This window comes from Meriones unguiculatus (genome assembly GCF_030254825.1).
Source record: "Meriones unguiculatus strain TT.TT164.6M chromosome 13 unlocalized genomic scaffold, Bangor_MerUng_6.1 Chr13_unordered_Scaffold_39, whole genome shotgun sequence".
Taxonomy (NCBI): domain Eukaryota; kingdom Metazoa; phylum Chordata; class Mammalia; order Rodentia; family Muridae; genus Meriones; species Meriones unguiculatus.
This window is the reverse complement of record NW_026843648.1, coordinates 1,209,160-1,227,121: the sequence shown is the minus strand read 5'-3', so window position 1 is coordinate 1,227,121 and position 17,962 is coordinate 1,209,160.

Sequence of the window (17,962 nt, the reverse complement as noted above, 5' to 3'; positions counted from 1 at the left end):
CCTCTCCAGCACCCAGACATTGGATCCCTCCTGGTCCACTGAAAACAGTATTGGGGTTCCTGGGGATGAGTACCCAACATTGAAGCCACAGTTCACTGGTCACCCAGACCAAGCAAACAGTGGAAGCACCTGGAACATGGATCCAGGATGGCCCATCCAAAATGAGTCTGAGTGACAGAGACACAAAGTCTGGCGCAAAATCCCTTGTATATTCCCCGTAAACCCCTCAGTTGGCCTCCTGTATTCTCTGTCTGCCCTGCACCCTCACTCTCTCCAAGGATGCCAAGACAGATCCTTGTACTCTTTCATTCTCCAGAAACTAGTGCCTTGCCTCTTAAGTGTGAAAAATACCAACTGAATCCACAGACATCAGCTCAACCTGCTCCTTGGTATTTCTTTGGTCCAGGGCACCACCAAACACATCACTTACACTCTTCTGAGGAGATCACACACTGTTGCTGATCTTGATCCATGTAGATCCCATCTTCCAGAAGAAATGAACATTCAGGGCTTCCCAAAAGATGATGCTGAATCCCATCCCACATAGACCAACACTACCCATTCATCTTAGTGGTATACACATACAGACTAGGGTCACTTACATACCCTTAACACATACATCATCCTAGGGCTGGACACAGACCCACTCACATGGAGTGTTAGTGTGTTCTCTTTTCTTTTAATGTTCCTTTGAAATGTATACAACTTACCCTTGTTCATTCCAATGCTGATTTCTCTCCTCCCTCCCCCCATTCTCTCACTTCAATTCGGATATTGCATTGTGATACTTATTCTAAGCATCCTGTCTCAACTTTATTTAAACAGGCCCAAATAAAGCAACTAGACTCAGTGTTGAGCAATGGGAGGAGCCAGAGGGCAGGAAAGAGGGGAGGAGCTAGAGGATAGGAAATGAGTGGGAGGAGAGCTAAGGGAGGAGAGAGCTGGGGGAGAGTTCTTGGAACTAGGTGGAAATGGACTAGACCTAAGTTATCACTAGAAGCAAGTATAATGTGGGAAATCTAAAGGTTAGGAAACTATGAGGGCATAAATGTTTAGGATGGAGTAAATATTGCCCAGCATTGTGTTCTAGGTTAACTAAAGAAATCCCCGTTTCTGTATGGCGATTTGGTTGCACAGCTGTTTAAGGGTAACAGCAAGCATTACTAAAAGATAATAGTAAATTTTAACAGCAACTTACAACAAATGACGCCCAAGTAATCTAAGTATCCACACCCTTTAAATCACACTTTATCATAACTTGGTGGGGGTAATAAGCTCCCAGTGATAAAACAAGAACTGAAAACCTAAAAACTCCCAGTTCAGTTACTGTCTTTTTAAGAGAGACTCTTAAACACAGTGAGGAGCAAAAAATAGCCTCCTTTTGGCAGACCTGAGACTTCCATAACAAAACTGACTGCTTCAGCAGTTTAACTGAGGGGTAAACAAGCATGGCTTCCTTATGTTGTGGCTGGCTCAGCTCAGCTCAGCTCAGCAGCCATGGTGGGAAGGAGAGGCATTGGAGGCAGAAAAACTTCTAGACAGAGTTTGGCCTGAACTGCATCTTAAATTTTTAAAAATGTCATGGCAGAGGGTGTTTTACCCGTGTTTGGCTTCATTTTGGCTGTCATAGTCATGGACCTAGTTACAATATGTTTAATTGTGATGGTTCTTCTCCATGCCTTCTCCAAGAAAGTTCAAAGAGAAAAATGGGAAAAAAAAAAACAAACAAAAAAAACAAGGATTGGAATACTAAGTTACAGACAAGAAAAAGGGCACTCTTCCTAATAATTAGATTAATAAAAGCTAAAATTCAAAGCTCTCTGGCTGCAAGATACTTGTCAGCTCTTTCAGGTAAGGGTCCATCAATTCACTAAAACTTCAACTAAAATAATCAACTGAGCTTTGTTATTTACAGCATAAATTGGCACAACTGAACCTAAACTTAAATTTCCTTGTGTCTTTGTTTGATTTTTATTTAAGGGCTTTGAGTTAAAATGATAATGATTTGGATAAGGTAGTGAAGGCACATGCCTTTCTTCCCAACATGAAATAAAAAGTAACAGGCAAGTCTCTGAGTTCATGATCAAACTAATTTACATAATAAAAGCCAAGATGGCAACTCCTGCTGTTTAGCCACTTGCAGAGATACTCTAAGGTTCAAAATGACAACATTTTCCTCTAGGTTACCATGTAAATTCTTTTTTCCTAATAATAGATGTTATGTTCTTACTGATCTAAAGGTTGGATTCACATATATTTTATGTTTATGTAAAGAGAGATAATGTCACACTGCTCTGGAAACTGCCTTATCCTTTTAAACATGAGATATTTTCACAGGGAAAAAATACTGGCCATGCTTATGTAAAAAATACACAAGAGGCTTAAAGATGGCAAAGTTCATGCCAACCTACTTTAGTCAAAAACACTGAAAAATTATATTCATATGTTTAAAAAATAAAACTGTCTATCTCATATCAAAAAGAAGGGAAGCAAAAGAATAGCCCAAACCAATGTAAAACCCCAGGTACAAGATGCTTAGGATATACTAAAATGCTAAGGGTAAGAGAGTTTATATGCTTAATGCTGAGAGTTTATATAAAGGGTGGCTATAAAGGCTGTCCACTCTGTATAAAAAAGGGGCAAGCCAAAAAATAGCCATTATCAATGTAAAGCCCAGGTACAAGATGCCTAGGGTATGCTTAAATGCTAAAGGTAAGAGGGAGTTTATATAAAGTTTGTCTGTAAAGGCATAACTACCCATTCTGTATAAAAAAGGGAAAGGACACATAGCTACATCATCTAAAAAAATCTGGGGCTAAACTTCTAAACAGGTACAAGCCACTTAATTTATGCTTATATTCTCAATTAAAAAGGAGTTTATATAAAGTTTACTTAAAACATGGGTTTTCTATTGATCAAGACAATTCCAGCTTCTCTCTGGAATGGGAGGATTTTCTAGGGAAATAGGTAGCAACTTGGCCTAATACAACAGGCATGCAAGAGCCCAAAAAGCTATTTTAACTTAGCCAACCTTGTTTTGATTTCAACAGGATAATGACTCTATGTTCAATAATAATGGTAATTTGAATTGCTCTGATCCCTTTACATGGGAACAACACTAAAACTAACTGAGAGATTAAAAAAAAATGTCTCTAGCCAGAAATTCAACAATACTTGGCCAATAAATCCTTGGCTAAAATGTCCGTAAAATATATTATTCTAATATTTTAATTTGCATAGATAGAATTGCCTTACAATTTAGTTGCATCCTACACATCTCATACATTCATAATTTTAGAACACTATAATGCTTGTGTGAAATTATGTATTTGCAGAACAAAAGAAATGGACACCAGAGATGATGGATCAAACCTAACAGAATCATTCTTCAGCATGCTCAGACATTGACACATCTATTCCAGCATCTTGCATGTCCCAGCATTCTGCTTGTTCCTGCCTCAACTGCTTCAACTGCTGTATCTCATCAAAGCCTGCTCACAAAAGAACATTGAAGAAAGCTACTAATCTTAATTGGTCCAGTATTTTAGACTGGTCCAAAGAGAACTTTTATTAAGCCTGAAATTTCTCAACATTCAAAGACTGGATCACAAATGTGATTGTTTGCTTAATTAACCATTCTTTTCCCAATTTTACTTGGGCCCCCTACAGGATTTCTACATGTCCAAAATGTCAGCTAGAAGAAATCCATGAGAACAACTTCTGATTTTCCTTAAAGGGGGTTGGGTGTGTATTTGGTTGTTTGCAATGGCTATGAAATTTTATTGTCATTGGGAGATGTTTATAATTAGTAATGGTCATATTCAGAGTGAAACAAGGTTATACTCCGGGATTTCTCTCTTTTCCTTTTTCTATCTTTCTTTCTTAGATAAGGAGAAAAGCGGTTAAAAAGAAAATAGTATACAGAGACTACTTATAGGAATAAGACAAAAGGTAGATTATTGAATCTACTCAACTTAGGGTTTTATTTGTTATTCTCAAGTAAGGTTAATTTTAACTCTGGTATAGAAATTTGCATACTGATACAAAAATAAGTAGTTTTGATACATTGGTATAAGCTTTAGTATATTGATACAAATTCAAAGTTACTTCCAATACTTTTAAACTGCTATTAAAAACTGGTTAGGATATTAGGTAATGCAAGTTAATTGCTAGTTATTTAACTCATAGTCATGTCAGACACTAGTCTAATTTATCACATGAGCTTACATCTGAGCTTTAACAGATAGATATGATTTTGTAGACAGATCGATGATATAAAGATAGGCAGCCTTCAAAAACTTCAGAAACCTACAGAACATGGCATTTTAAAATGTCTTTATTATTTTAAAGATTCTTTGACAATGAGACAGGTCATTTCCTGACACCACCCCACCTACTTGAATGAAGATAATGAGCATTGAAGAACCTCCATATGGAAATGGCTTCAAATGTGGCAAACAAGCCACTCAGGTAAAGATAAAACCCTTGCTTCACAACATACAAATTCTGCCCAAAATGGGCAAGCTTAAGCAGAACAAGTTGACTCCTGAACTCTGCCAAGACAGGGTAAGCAAGTCATAAATAGTTCCTGTTTCACATATATGTCTGTAAAATATTCTCAGCCAGAAGGCTGAAGATGATGCTCCAACCTTACAGAGAGTTATGGATGACTGTTCAGTCAGAAAACTGTTTCTGTCAATTTTTAATTTTTGGAAGTTGCTGACATGCACTTCCTATTTACTCTAATACCTAATTTTATTCCTTCTCAAGTCTCTGATGGGGTTGATGATCAAAGAGTTATAGTGCCACAATTAAGCTTAAGTTGTTTAGAAGTTAAGAAATGCTTTCATATAGGTAATAACAATATGGATAAAAGTTAATTTAGGTATAGAAGGTTAAACTTGTCAAGATAGATAGGATGATCAGATACTTTCTCCTATGTTGCTAAATACACATGCACTGGACATTGCACATGTAGATTTTACCTAACAGTTTTCATAATTTCAAAATTATTATTGTATTGAAAGAAAAGGAGCCTTTTATTGGACTTAAAGTGGGAAATGTTGGTATAATGTTCTTTTGAAATGTATACACTTTACCCTTGGTCATTTAAATGCTGATTTCTCTCCCCCACTCTCTGGTTTCAATCCAGACATTGCATTGTGATACTTATTCTAAACATCACCTGTCTCAACTTTGTGCAAACATCCAAAATAAAGTAACTAGGCACAATGTTGAGCAGGGAAAGGAAGCACGCAGAAAGGGAAGAGCCAGAGGACAGGAAGATGGGAAGAGAGCTGAGAGCAAGGCTTGAGGAGAGCTATGAGAGAGACGTGGAGGAGAGATCTTGGAACAGCATGGAGAGAATGAACCAGACCTAAGATTTCAAAAAAAAGCAAGTTTAATGGGTAAAATCTAAGTGTTAGGAAACTATGAGGGTTTGGAGGTTTAGGAGACTGTAACTATTGCCCAGCATTGTGTTCTAGGTTACCTAAATAAACCAGGTCTATGTGTGGTGATATTTTATACAGCTGAATAGGATTAACAGCAAGCTTTAATAAAAGATAAACCAATAGTAAATATTAATCACCGCTTACAACACAGGGGCCACAGGGAGACACACCTCACCTAGTACTAAGATTTTCAGAGGAAACACCCTACACAGGAGAGGAAAGGAAAGCCAAGAAACCTTGTTGGTAAAAAGAAAAAAAAAAGATTCACCCAAGGGAGGGCATTTGTGTGGGGGTCGGCCAAAAGGGAGAATTCCTCCTTTTCCCAGGAAAATGGAAAGATACCCATCAGTCTCTCAGACAAATGGGAACATTTCTGCAGAACATGGAAAGGAAAAGCATCAGTTAACTGGTGTTGGATGTGTGGATATAGCAACTGGGTAGCCAAAAAGGAGGAGTTCCAAAACCAGGGAAAGGAGAGGGAGGAATCCCAACTTTTAAGACAGACAATAGGTGCAGTACTTATCTGGCATCTAATTGAGCTGAGCGGTGGGTTCAGGTGGCTTTTCTGCAGCTTACAAGGATCCCTTTTAAGTTTTATAAGGCAGATAAAACTTTACACATGGTAGCATCACCATTGTAACCTGCATTGAAATACACATTGCAGAAAAGGTGGTAGACATACACCTTTGTGTTAACAGCATCAACATTTTCAAAGGTGAACTGTGGAACGGCAGAAGCCTTTCATGAAGTAGAAGGGACAAAAGCTCGTTTGGTCTTAACTTTTACTATGATTATACCTTATGGAAAAGAGGCTTACCAATTCTTAAGTTTGCATTTATCAACCTTAAAACACTTTCTTAGATCCTCAAACGTTTATAACTTGCATTTACCAACTTTAAAACACTTTCTTAGACCCTTAAACATTTAGTAGAATCTTTATAACTTAAACTTCTTCTCCATAGGCCTATGTATCTAGTTGCTTAGCATGAGAAACATGTGAGACTTCTGTGAACATTTATTGTTCTTTAGCCAAAGGGATTGCAAAAGGTTACATCTGAGGCTTGTTTTTTGAGTCTGAAGCAAACTAGACCACCTAGACCTTACAACTCTACCAGTGAGGCTTAAGGCCTGGTCTCCTGCCTATAAAGAGAACTGAGGAGGCTTCTGAAGTCTCCCAATGCAGAATTGACAATATGACCAAGGAACCATAGTGTGAGGGCAAAACAGACCTGAAGTGTTACCCTGGGCTGGGCAAGGGTGATGGGGGTTGATGAATCTAGGAGCTATTTGTTCTCTACCAGGCCAAGGAGCAGGAAGGCTGGAAGTATCTGTGGCTCTTGTACTGGTTGAGCCTCCATGGCTTGGCATAGAGAAAAAGCCTGCATGGGAGCATTCTGACTATCAGAAGCCAGTCTGCTAGCAGGTAGTCATGGATTTTGGAGGCAGCCATGGGACCAGTGTCCCCTTTGGCTACATTTCAAGCAGTCACCTGGTGAAGTTGACTTTTGACTACACCCCCACTGGATGGGGCACTGAAGACCTCTGGTTTTCTGTGTGGGAATGCCAAAAGCCTCAGAGCAGCAGCCAAAGTCTGGAGCATAGTTCATGCCATAGATGAGCCTGTCGGGAAGACACCTCTCTTATTCTTTTTTACCTGATCCTACCTGGTGATTCAGGAACCATCCTTACATGTTTTATTAAGATAGCAGTGAGACCATGTTTGCATCTGTCGGACTATAAATATAATTTTGGACATGTTTGAAGAATTGATTGTGTGTGAGATGACTGACTGTTAACTTGCATTTTTTAACCATCAAATATTAGGACTTTAGGTTTTGTCCCTGTCAAGGTAGAGCCTTAAAAGTCATAAGCATAGTCTATAACTTATAAAAGTCTAAGGCTGTATTGTAGATCAATAATGTTTTATATTTAGAAAATAAGAAAAAGTATATTTTAACCTTGATAGTGAAGATATAGCATAATGACCAAGTTTTAACATGAATAAATAAATGACTCTAAAATTAACAGATATCAATTTATAGTATGCTTGGAATTATATCATATAGTTTTAAGGTATTTAGGCCAAAACTTTTACTTACTAACCCTCGAGCTGTGAGATTTAGAATAAACAACAATATAGTAAAACAGTATAAAGCAATATTTTTTAAAAAGCAACTTTAAAATTACATTTGAATTTATTTTACCAAATGCATTAGCCAGAAAGTCTAGTGGTACATCTGTATCACAGGCAGCTCATAGCAGAAAAAACGGTATTTATTTATTAATTTAGGAATAGATAGTCACAGGCAGTTAGACAGACATTTTAAATTAGCTTAATTTGAATAGACTTTTATAATCCTGAAATTTTAGCATCTTATAAAAATTATGTTGAACCAGGTTTGAAGCATATTGCATAGCATGTTGTAAAATATAACTTGGAATTTTTATAAAAATCCATTCAATTTAAAATGAGAGTTGTTCCTGTCCTTATCTAAAAGGGGATAAAATGAACAGAGAATTAATTATGATTAAAATTGTTCATACCATGTGGTCAACTTAAAGTTTACAGTTTAATCTTAAGATTTCTTTTGAGAGTATGAAAAGCAACCAGGGAGTATTATTATTTAGTTGGATAACAGGAAGAGAAAATTAGACAGGGCTTTGAGAAAAGAAATACAGAGAATCTCTTTTTCTTTCTGATCACTCTTAGTGTTCCTTGGTATTAGACATTTGAGTAGGGCAAATATCAGTGTAGAAACTAGATGTTTCCCAAAAAGAAGAGAATATGAAGAAGCCATTCCTGTGCATGAGAAAAGGGAAATAGAACTGGACCATGTGACTAGTTGTTCGTCAACCAAATAGGACTGCAGGTCAGGGGCTTAGGCCAGCTAAGACCAGGAACCTCCTTGACTAGTACCAGGTCATTATCAGCAGTGGGCTGAGTTCTCCTAGAGGGAATCTCATCTGTGGGAAAGGATGGGGTAGATAGGCAGCTTTAAATGGAGATAGGAAGGGGTTCAACAGCCTTTTAGTACCTATAAGAGAGGGTAGTTCTGTACCTGTGTAAACAATGAGACAGAAAAAAAGTAGTAAGAGCAGCTGGCAGCTAGGGAAACCACATTTTTTATAACCAAGTTCTCTGCCAATCACGTGACTTCCCTTGATTGCCCTGGATTAACATGGCAGTGAAGCCATGCCCTTTTTGGATATGTCAGTGAAGCCATAGCTCCACCCTCTTTATCCCAGAATCAACATGGTGGCTAGCCATGAGTCGAGTGCAGCCACAAGTGAGGCTGGAAATTTAAAACTCTAATTCTTGAGTCCTGAGGCAGTAGCAATATTTAAAGCCATTGGAGGGCAGTTTAAAAACCATCCATAATATGTGATTGGGTCCTGAGGCCTGGATTACCTAATAGTGAAGTCCACCACAAGGTAGCAAGCTAAAAGACCTGAGGAGATGAGGGGGTTGGTGAGAAAAGTTTCCAAGCAGCTGACAGAAGAGGGATAGATGTATGTTGCTGTAGCAGCAGCAGTAGGCACACAGGTGTAGCCATGGAGAAAAAAAAAACAAAAAAAAACAGGAAATGAGGGTGTGAGAGAAAGATCTGTAGTGAGTGGGCATGAGGAGAGGAGTCCAGCATGTCTTAATGTTGTAGGAAAAGGCCTCCTGGGTTACAACACTAAATGTTACTATTTAGATAAAAGGACCATGCATAGAAACATTCTGATATCCAATGAGGTCTATTGGGTGGAGATGGAGGTCGAAAGAGAGAGGGAAGGAGAGACAAGGTAGGAGGAGGGGGCGCTCGACAGAGTGAGTGGAGAGCCAGAGAGCCACAAATTGGTAGGTTGGTCCCTTTATGGAGCCATTGAACCATGCAAGCCAGGTGGGACTACCTGGCAGGCAACACATGATGACATCATAGGTTGCTAGGCAACCCAGAAGCAGGCCGCCTAAATACTAACACTCCCAGAATACATGACAGTATTCTAACACTTTGTAACTTGCCTGCTGAAATCTCTCTCCTATTCTTTCCTGAACCTCTCCTGCAGCTGACTCCCCTGTCTGAATTTTCTAATTCCTCTTCTAACTCCTCCTCTCCTGACCTGCAGGAAGTCTAGCTGTGCTCTCTCCCCTGCTCAGCATCTGTCTGTAAGCCTCTTTGTTGACTTATCAGGGGAACACTGGGGGGGCAGAGTTTATGCACAGTAAGAGAGGAGATTCTCAGAACAAGGCTTGCCACCAGATGTGGGGAATACAGAAATCAGCATTTGAATTACACAGTAACCTTGTTCCTACATACCCCCCTTTTAGCCTAATGAAGGGCTTTTTCTTACAATAACAAACTATATCTAATAATAACAATTATAAAAATTATCATGTAAGATTGACGTTTGTATGTTTTTAGAAACCTCGGAGAAAGTATTTTACTATCAATTCCTATCATCCTAAACAATTTCAGTTTAACTATGAGACTATAATATCTACTCTTCAACCCTGTCAGGGACTTACTTAAGAAGAAATAAATATTACCCAATATGTAGAAGTGCAGGCAAGTAGCCTCTAAAAGTATAGAAATGACGTAGATATTTGGCTGCCTGGACACTTCCTCAGAATCCTTCCAAATTGTTTGCTGCAACACCTTTAGCCTTCTGGCTCAGAACATTTGTCAGACTTTTCTTTGAAGCAAGTTAAAGACTTGCCTACCTTGTCCTTGCAAAGATCTGCAGTCAAATTTCCAGTGTGCCATTTGTCCTGTTTGGACAGCATTGAGGCTCTAATAGATGGGAAGGGATTTTCTCACCCAGTGGGTGGGATACTGTCCAGTCTTAAGAAAGCTAGCTGGTAACATGTGCTTTCCAGTATCTGCATGCTAACACAAGTTCAGGGCTTATCTGAAGTCTTGACAGGAGCAGTTTGCAGTGCTGGACAATCTAGCTAGCCATTTTTAAGTGGCCCCCGTAGCAGATTTTTGAAGAAGCATTGTCAGTAAGGCCATCTGTAAGGCAGGATCACCTGGGCTAGTTGTCTTCTCTGTTTTGGTGTCTGGTTCTCTTGATCTGCAAAAGAATAACTTCCAAGGGCATCATATATGTTTTATATTCAAGATAAATGTACGGTCTGTATACTGAGCACAGTTCAGTCTCAGAGATATTCCCCTGGGCAGGATCAGCAAACTAGGTTACCTGGCCTGTTTGGCCTTTTCGATTTCCCTTTTATCTGTCTGCAGCCAGGATCTTTAGGAGGTCTTCCCCATCAAATCTGATTTCTTTCAGTTTAGACGGAATATATAGCGTTTTGTGTCATGTTGAACCAAGAGCATATTCTCCAGCCCAACACATTATATTTCCTGACATACATTTTGGAATTGGGACATTTATGTGTTGATCTGACTCAGCAGTCTTTTTTAAACTCCAATGTATGTTAGCTGGTGTGTGCGACTTTTCTCATTTAGACAATTTTTAAAAAATCATTTTTTAATCTATTTTGTGGAGATATTATTTTGCCTATCTGTTTTATGGCCACCCTTTTAAAATGTTTAGATCTTTTCATAACTGTTTGACCTTCAGAATTATATTTTATATTTTGGAAAGCTTTCATGTCATAATGTCTAGAACATTGTTGCATTCCAATGGGTAAACATGCTGAAGCGCCATTAACCTCAATGTGCAGAGGTATCTCGAACACAGTTGCCATCTCTAACAATTGCATGACCTTAGAATGATGCTTTCCAGAATTTAAGGCAATAGGACGATGGAATTCTGTATATCAACCTATGGCATGGTACATATGCTTCAGTTCCCCAAACCCTGCAAAATGGAGCACACATGTCACTGCATGACCTCGTTCTGAGGCAATGCCAATTAGAATCTTCATTTCTACTTTAGCATATCGTTTTTCTGAACCTTGATAATACACATACAATGCCCAGTCTGACCAAGTTGGCCTCTTGCCGAAGCTTTTCTATCCAGCGTGTCAACGAAACGCATTTCTGCAATTTCTTTAAGCCTTTGTGGATTTGCCTCATCTGGAGCTATCTCTTTTGGTGTTATTTTAATTCCAGATTGGAGTTCTCTGAAGGTTTCCTATTTTGTTTCAAACATTCCTCAAACCTATGTTCTGTGTCCTTTAATATAGTCTATAATTTCTCAATCTCTTCCTTCTCCAAGTCTGTCTATTCCTGATTTCTCCCAAAGAGGATATAAAAAACTGTAATCATTGGTGCTATAAATTATATGTATGCTAAGAGAAACAAAGTCAAATGGAATCCAGAAGCACTGTGTCACTGTGCCTTCCTCCATTTTCAACACAGAAATTAATTTTCTTTAATCTCAAAATCTCATCCTAAGGACCTTACTTTCTTAGACTCAGCTTCCCTTCTAGACCTCACCAGTTCAGGTGCTTGAAGCTTCTCCATTTGTGTTTGGCTCCTGCTTCCAAGGAGAGGCTTTTATCTGCCTTCCTCACTGGATTCTCACCCCTCACCAACTCTGGTTAGTTACTGGATCCACAAGTGTTTGCTCCCCTTAGGTTGCCTCTGTCATGTGTGCACTAGACCTTTCTCAAAGAGATTCATCATTTTTTCTTGGCTAGAAAGTTCTGGCTTTGAGAACTTTGCCTGTGTTAAAGAGCCACTTTCTTTTTATTTGTAAGTGCTAAGTTCCTGAAGGGACTGCCTCTGTTTTCTCTCTCTGTGTTTTGTAACAGTGTTTGTCTTTCTGCAGCAGGCTTGAGATCTGGCTGCTTCTTCTGAACAGGAAGCTGTGAGCTTCTACCTTATAAACTGGGGTTCCTCTCTTTTTGTACAGAACTAAGAAACTGCTCTGTACTTTTGTTTTCTACATAAACTATTGCTAGAATACTGTAAATTCTGCCCCACTGTGGTACGCCATTTGTTATGCTTATTCTTATACCACTGTGTTAATTTCTCGGTTTCTCTTTTAACCCAACTAACATACAAAAAAATGAGATTCTGTAATATTTGCTTAATAATAAGCTTCACAACAAGAGAACTGAGTAGTTATTACTTGACTCTTAACCCTTTGAGCTGATCTGCTTTTCTCCCAGCATACATCCCAGGATAATTGCTCTTCGTAACTTTCCTGCTAAGCTCTCTCTCCTGGTCTGTCTCCTGGTCCTCTCCTGTGGCTGAATCTCCAAGCCTAATTCCCTAATTCCTCTTCTAAATCCTTCTCCTCTGTCTGTCAGGAAGTCCAGCCTTATTTATCTGTCCTGCTCAGCAACTGGTTATAGCTGCTTTATTGATGTATCAGGGGATCACCGGGGAGCAAAGTTCATACAACATTAAGTAGGAGATTCTCAGAACAAGGCTTCCAACCACAAAAGAGAATAGTGAAATAGGCGTTTTAATTACACAATAACCTTATCCCTACCGAAAACATTGGTAAGAAACCTGTGAGCTTCACATAAGAATTTTTATATTTTCATATATAATGCAGGGAATAATTATAATTTTACTCAGATCATACACTGTTAAACAGCTAGTTTGTTCACCAAGTGATGAATACTTTTTGAACAGTTTTGCCTGGTATTACAGATTGCTTTTTACACATACACTTAATATTCACCATTATCCCAATTATATTGCATTGGATTCTACTTTAATGACAATCTCTTTTAAACATAGTCATAATATTCATGGTTCTTGATCCTAACATTAGAGTTGATTTTTACGTCTTGCATAAATTTTAGAATTTTACATTTTATATAGTTACATATGACATATTTATAAATAATGCTATATTTATGTTCATCTTTATATGTATATATTTGTGGAGAGCCGAGACTCAGACGCCACTAGGTGGCGCTGACATCTCGCCCTCAAAACTGTAAACCTCCAGTGTGCATGTGCAGATTGCGTAAGCATGCTAAGGATTGCGTAAGCATGCCGGGTAAGAGTGAGCAGCCAGTCAGGGTATTGACACATCACAAGCCCGTTAAGCATGATGGGCCCAAGTCCTCCGGCGGGGTAAAAGTGAGCAGCCAGTCAGGGTATTCACACGTCACTCAGGTGCGACCCGGGCTTATATAAACAGCGCCACATCGGGGGCTCCCTCTCTCCTCCCCTCTCCTCTTCCCTCTCCTCCTTCCCCATTTCCCTGCCCGGGGCCTTGGCCCGCGGGACATTGCCCGTGCCCGCGAGGTGGCCGGGCGGCCTCTCTCCTCTCCGTTTTCATCACTTGACTAATAAAGATTTTGTTGCTGAAGAATTCCTGTGGTCGCGTGCATTTCTGCTGGCAAAACGCTCACGGGGCTCCCAACATATATTTAGAGAGAGAGCCTGGTTATTGTGCAATATGTTGTTATGGCATTTCAACTAATTTTCATATGATAAGGATTTTCTATGAGGAAGGCAGTGGATACAGAGAAGTAGATAGAAGTGTATAAATTAGAATTAGGTCAATAGCTGTCATTTATTAAGTTGAATGCTGAAGGTTCTTTTTCTAAGATCCATGACTTCACTCTCCTGGAATACTTGGCTAGGTTTCTAAGACCAGACATGTTTTCCATTTTCTTTGTTGGGCCTTCAGTTCAACTGAAGAGGTGTTAGTTACCATCAAGATATGAGTGCCTCTATGGAAACCATAGGAATATCTTGCCATGTTAATCACTGCTGTAGTTTATAGGTACAGCTGTGTAACACTGTTGGTTGCTTGCGTACATTATAAGCCCATATAAAAACATCCAGTGCTATGAAAGCTAGTCTTCATGCAGGAGGCTTTCAGGTCAAATCCAACTTGAATTCTCCAAGCCTGTTTCTGAAGTTCACGTTGGCTTCAAAAATGGGGGCTTGCCTTCAAACTCTGGAATAGAACCAAAGGTAACAGCAGCAACCTAAGGGTTTTTCACGTGTGTTGGACACTGTTCATGTGAAAGAGCATATTTTCCATGCATGGCACTAGTGCTTTTATTACATAGTAGTCTATGTCCTCTGTGGGGAGCATTAACGGCCCATGTGTCATAACTTTTTACAAACTATATGTATGTTTACATAGACACATACACATGTCTTAGAGATGTCTTATTAACAACATTCTATCTACCAGGGAATGGCCTGAACTTCTCAAGGTCACTATAGCTATGCATTTTTCAGCTTTATTCGTCTTTTCAAAAAGGCAACTCTTGGTTTCTCTCTTTAAATTGCATTTTCTTTAAATGCATCATAGCTCTAATCTCTTATTATTATTTTGTCCCTAGTGTTTCTTAGTACTTACAATGTTATTTTTTATTTTCTCAAGTACTCTGTATTATTTACTTCCATATAGAACATTGTCTCCTATAGCCCAGGCTTGTCTCATGCTATGTAATTGCAAATTGCCTTGAGTACCGAGACCTGTGTCTGCTTCGTAGTGCTGAGAAGACAGTCCTGAAACTCCTTCCAGGCTGGGCCTAACTGGTCAATGAGAAGAAAAAGTAGGCCAGTGATTGAGAGTCCTCCAACCTCTCTGGCCTTTATTGGGGCCTTAGAAATGAAGAAGGAACTGTGCAAGAAGTGAGATAACTGACCACTATTGCAGCTTTTGTAGTCACAGCACTGAAAAGGATGGGCAAGAAGAGGGAGGAAGCTTTCATGCTTTGACAGTAGTTGACATTAACAATATGAAGTGAGGTAGTCACTTACAGATGATCAATAAATGTCCTGATTGGTCATTTGTGTGTTCTAGATCGCAGGCATTCAAGAATCAGAATAAAAAACTAACCTTCTCAAGAGGAAGACATGCCTCTTCTAAATTATATATCACCTGGGTTTTGTTGTTGTTGTTGTTTTGGTTTTTGGTTTGTTTGTTTGTTTTTGCTTTTCTCCCAGGGTTGTCTGATACTGACCAGGTGAAAAGTAGCTGCAGTTTCACTGACCCCACTGTGAATTTGTGAATTCACACAATAACAATTTCATTTGGTTTCCTAAAATCTCTCTTTAATTGTCAGCATTTTTGGCAGCCTTCCTCCTGTGGACAGATGGTTCACTCCACTGCAAGTTGAATAACAGGGTGTTCAAGTTAATCCACTTGATTCCAGGAGGAGGGGAAGTCCCTACTGTGTGCTGCAAGACAGAAGGGTAGGCTAGCAGACAACAGGCACAAGTCTACTGACAAAGAAATCTCTGCAGATCTGGAAATGGTGTGGCCTTGATTCTCCACATATGGACCCAAAGTTCAAGTCATGGATCCAAGGTCCCTGCCCTGAGCATAGCTTCCTCCCTAAACCAGGCCCTAGTTGCTCTTTGTAATTAGCAAACATGCATTCATGCCTCCTGGGCCAGGAAGCACTATGCTTTGTCTCTTCAGTATACTGTGAGCCTAGGGGAGGTGCTCATGTCGCTCTAGACCAATCAGGACTTCCAGGCGAGGCCTGTAATCAGAGGAAGGGGAGGGTTTTTCCTGGTGGTTTGTTGCAGGTTCGCTTTGGAAGCTGAGCTCTGCAGAGTATTTGGCATCCAGTGGTCTGAGCTCAGCTGCTGGGTCCTGTGAGGGCATTTCAGGCGACTTCCAAAGAGGCGACATGGTGAGTGTGTGGCTGCTGCCCCCCAACGTGGTGGTGGAGTAGGAGGCTGAAGAGCCGGAGCTGGTGTGGTTTCTCCTTCCCGGGCTGGATGGAAACCGGCATCCATCAGCTGCTTGTGAGGTCCTTTGTCCTGGCCTTAGCACTCTGAGTCCCACGTGTTAGAAGTGTGATGGACTGTGCGCAGACTGGATGTGGCGACCTGGGCACTGTTAAGACTCAAATCCTGGGACAAATGGCTGAGGTGCCTATTTAACAGTTCAGAGCAGAATTAGCTACCAGGTTTGCCCAGCATCTCTGAGTCCCTATTTGTTTACAGGCTATGGCTGGCATACACTACCCTCTAGCCCAGGGCTCAGGCCCTTAACCCAGCTGCCTTTCTTTCTGTTATCTATCCAATTCGGTTACCTGCTCTATTTCATCTAATATTTACTGTCATAGTCTCATGGTTTGGCGTGCCCCTCTCCTCTCCTCCCTGTCCTCACATGGCTCACAGGTATGGTTACCTTGGGCTCTCCCAAATGTTCCAGCCTGTGGGTGTGTCTTTCTATGTATAATAAACTTTCTCCCCACCATACCTAGGAAGAGTCATGTCACTTAATTTTTATTTTTTCACTCACCTCCCATTTGCCACTCCTTTCTTTCAAATGCAAAGCTCCCTTATGCTTTAGTTGTTGTTACTGTTTGCATTTGACTGAGGGTTGCTCCAAAAATTCTCAGCTGTGAGGTAGAGATGGCTGCATTGGACAGTGAGAGGGTAATGAAATGTATACATGCAGGACCCTGTGACTTGTAAAATAAACATGTCCCCTGGGAGAGAGGAAACATTTATTAAACTACTAATTTACTAGGCTAAGGCTCTGTCTGCCCCTAGAATGGAAGGGCAGAGCTGAGATGGTTTGTGCTGTCTGAGACACCTGATCTCTCATCCTCCAGTAGAGGATCTGCCCGAGTCGTGAGGACCAAATGCTTGGTGTAAGCATATTATGATGGACTCTGGGGAAAGTTCACATCCTGGAAGGAGGAACAGTACAAAGTACCTTGCAGAGTCTTTCCAAGATTCTTCTCTGTTGCTTATATAGTGATCAATATCCTGGAAAATAAGCTAGCTATGCCATGGAGACCATGGGATTCATTGTTGACAGTCCCAGAAAAGCTGGTCTGCTGAGCTAGGAGAGTCCGATGTGTTAGAAGTGGGATGGACTGTGAGCCAGTATGTATGTGGTGCCCTGGACAGAGTCCCTTGTCCTGTCAGCCTTTCTGAGTGTCGATTCCCTGGGGAGGAGGAGATTCTACAGCTCTGTCCTGTAAAAGGGATTTTCATTATTCTCCTCTCATATTTGTCCTTGAGGCTTAGTACTGTCTTTTGAGGTCTGTGTATGTCACCAAGGAAGATCTTTTCTAGTTGCATCCATTTGCCTGCAAATTTCATGATTTCCTTGTGTTTAATGGCTGGGTCGTATTCTATTGTGTAAATATCAGTTTCTTTATCCATTCTTCGGTTGAGAGGCACATAGATTGTTTCCAGTTTCTGGTTAGTAGAAATAATGCTGCTATGAGCATTTTTGACGGAATGTCCTTGTTGGATGGTGGAGCAACTTTCAGGTGTGTGCCCAGGAGTGGTATAGCTGGGTCTTTAGGTGTGACTTTTCCCAGTTTTCTGAGAAATTGCCAGATTGATTTCCAAAGTGGTTATATAAATTTGCTTCCCCTCCAGCAATGGAGGAGTGTTCCCCTTTCTGCACATCCTTGCCAGCATATGTTGCTACTTGAGGTTTTGGCCATAGTCTCATGGTTACACATTCTGACAAGTGTAAGATGGAGTCTCACAGACAGTTTTGATTTGCATTTCCCTGATGAGTGAGGATGTTGAGCACTTTTTAAAGTATTTATGCACTGTTGAGAATTCTCTATCCCTGTGTCCTATTACTAATTGGATTATTTGGTCTGTTGGTGCTTAATTTCTTGATATCTTTAACATAATTCT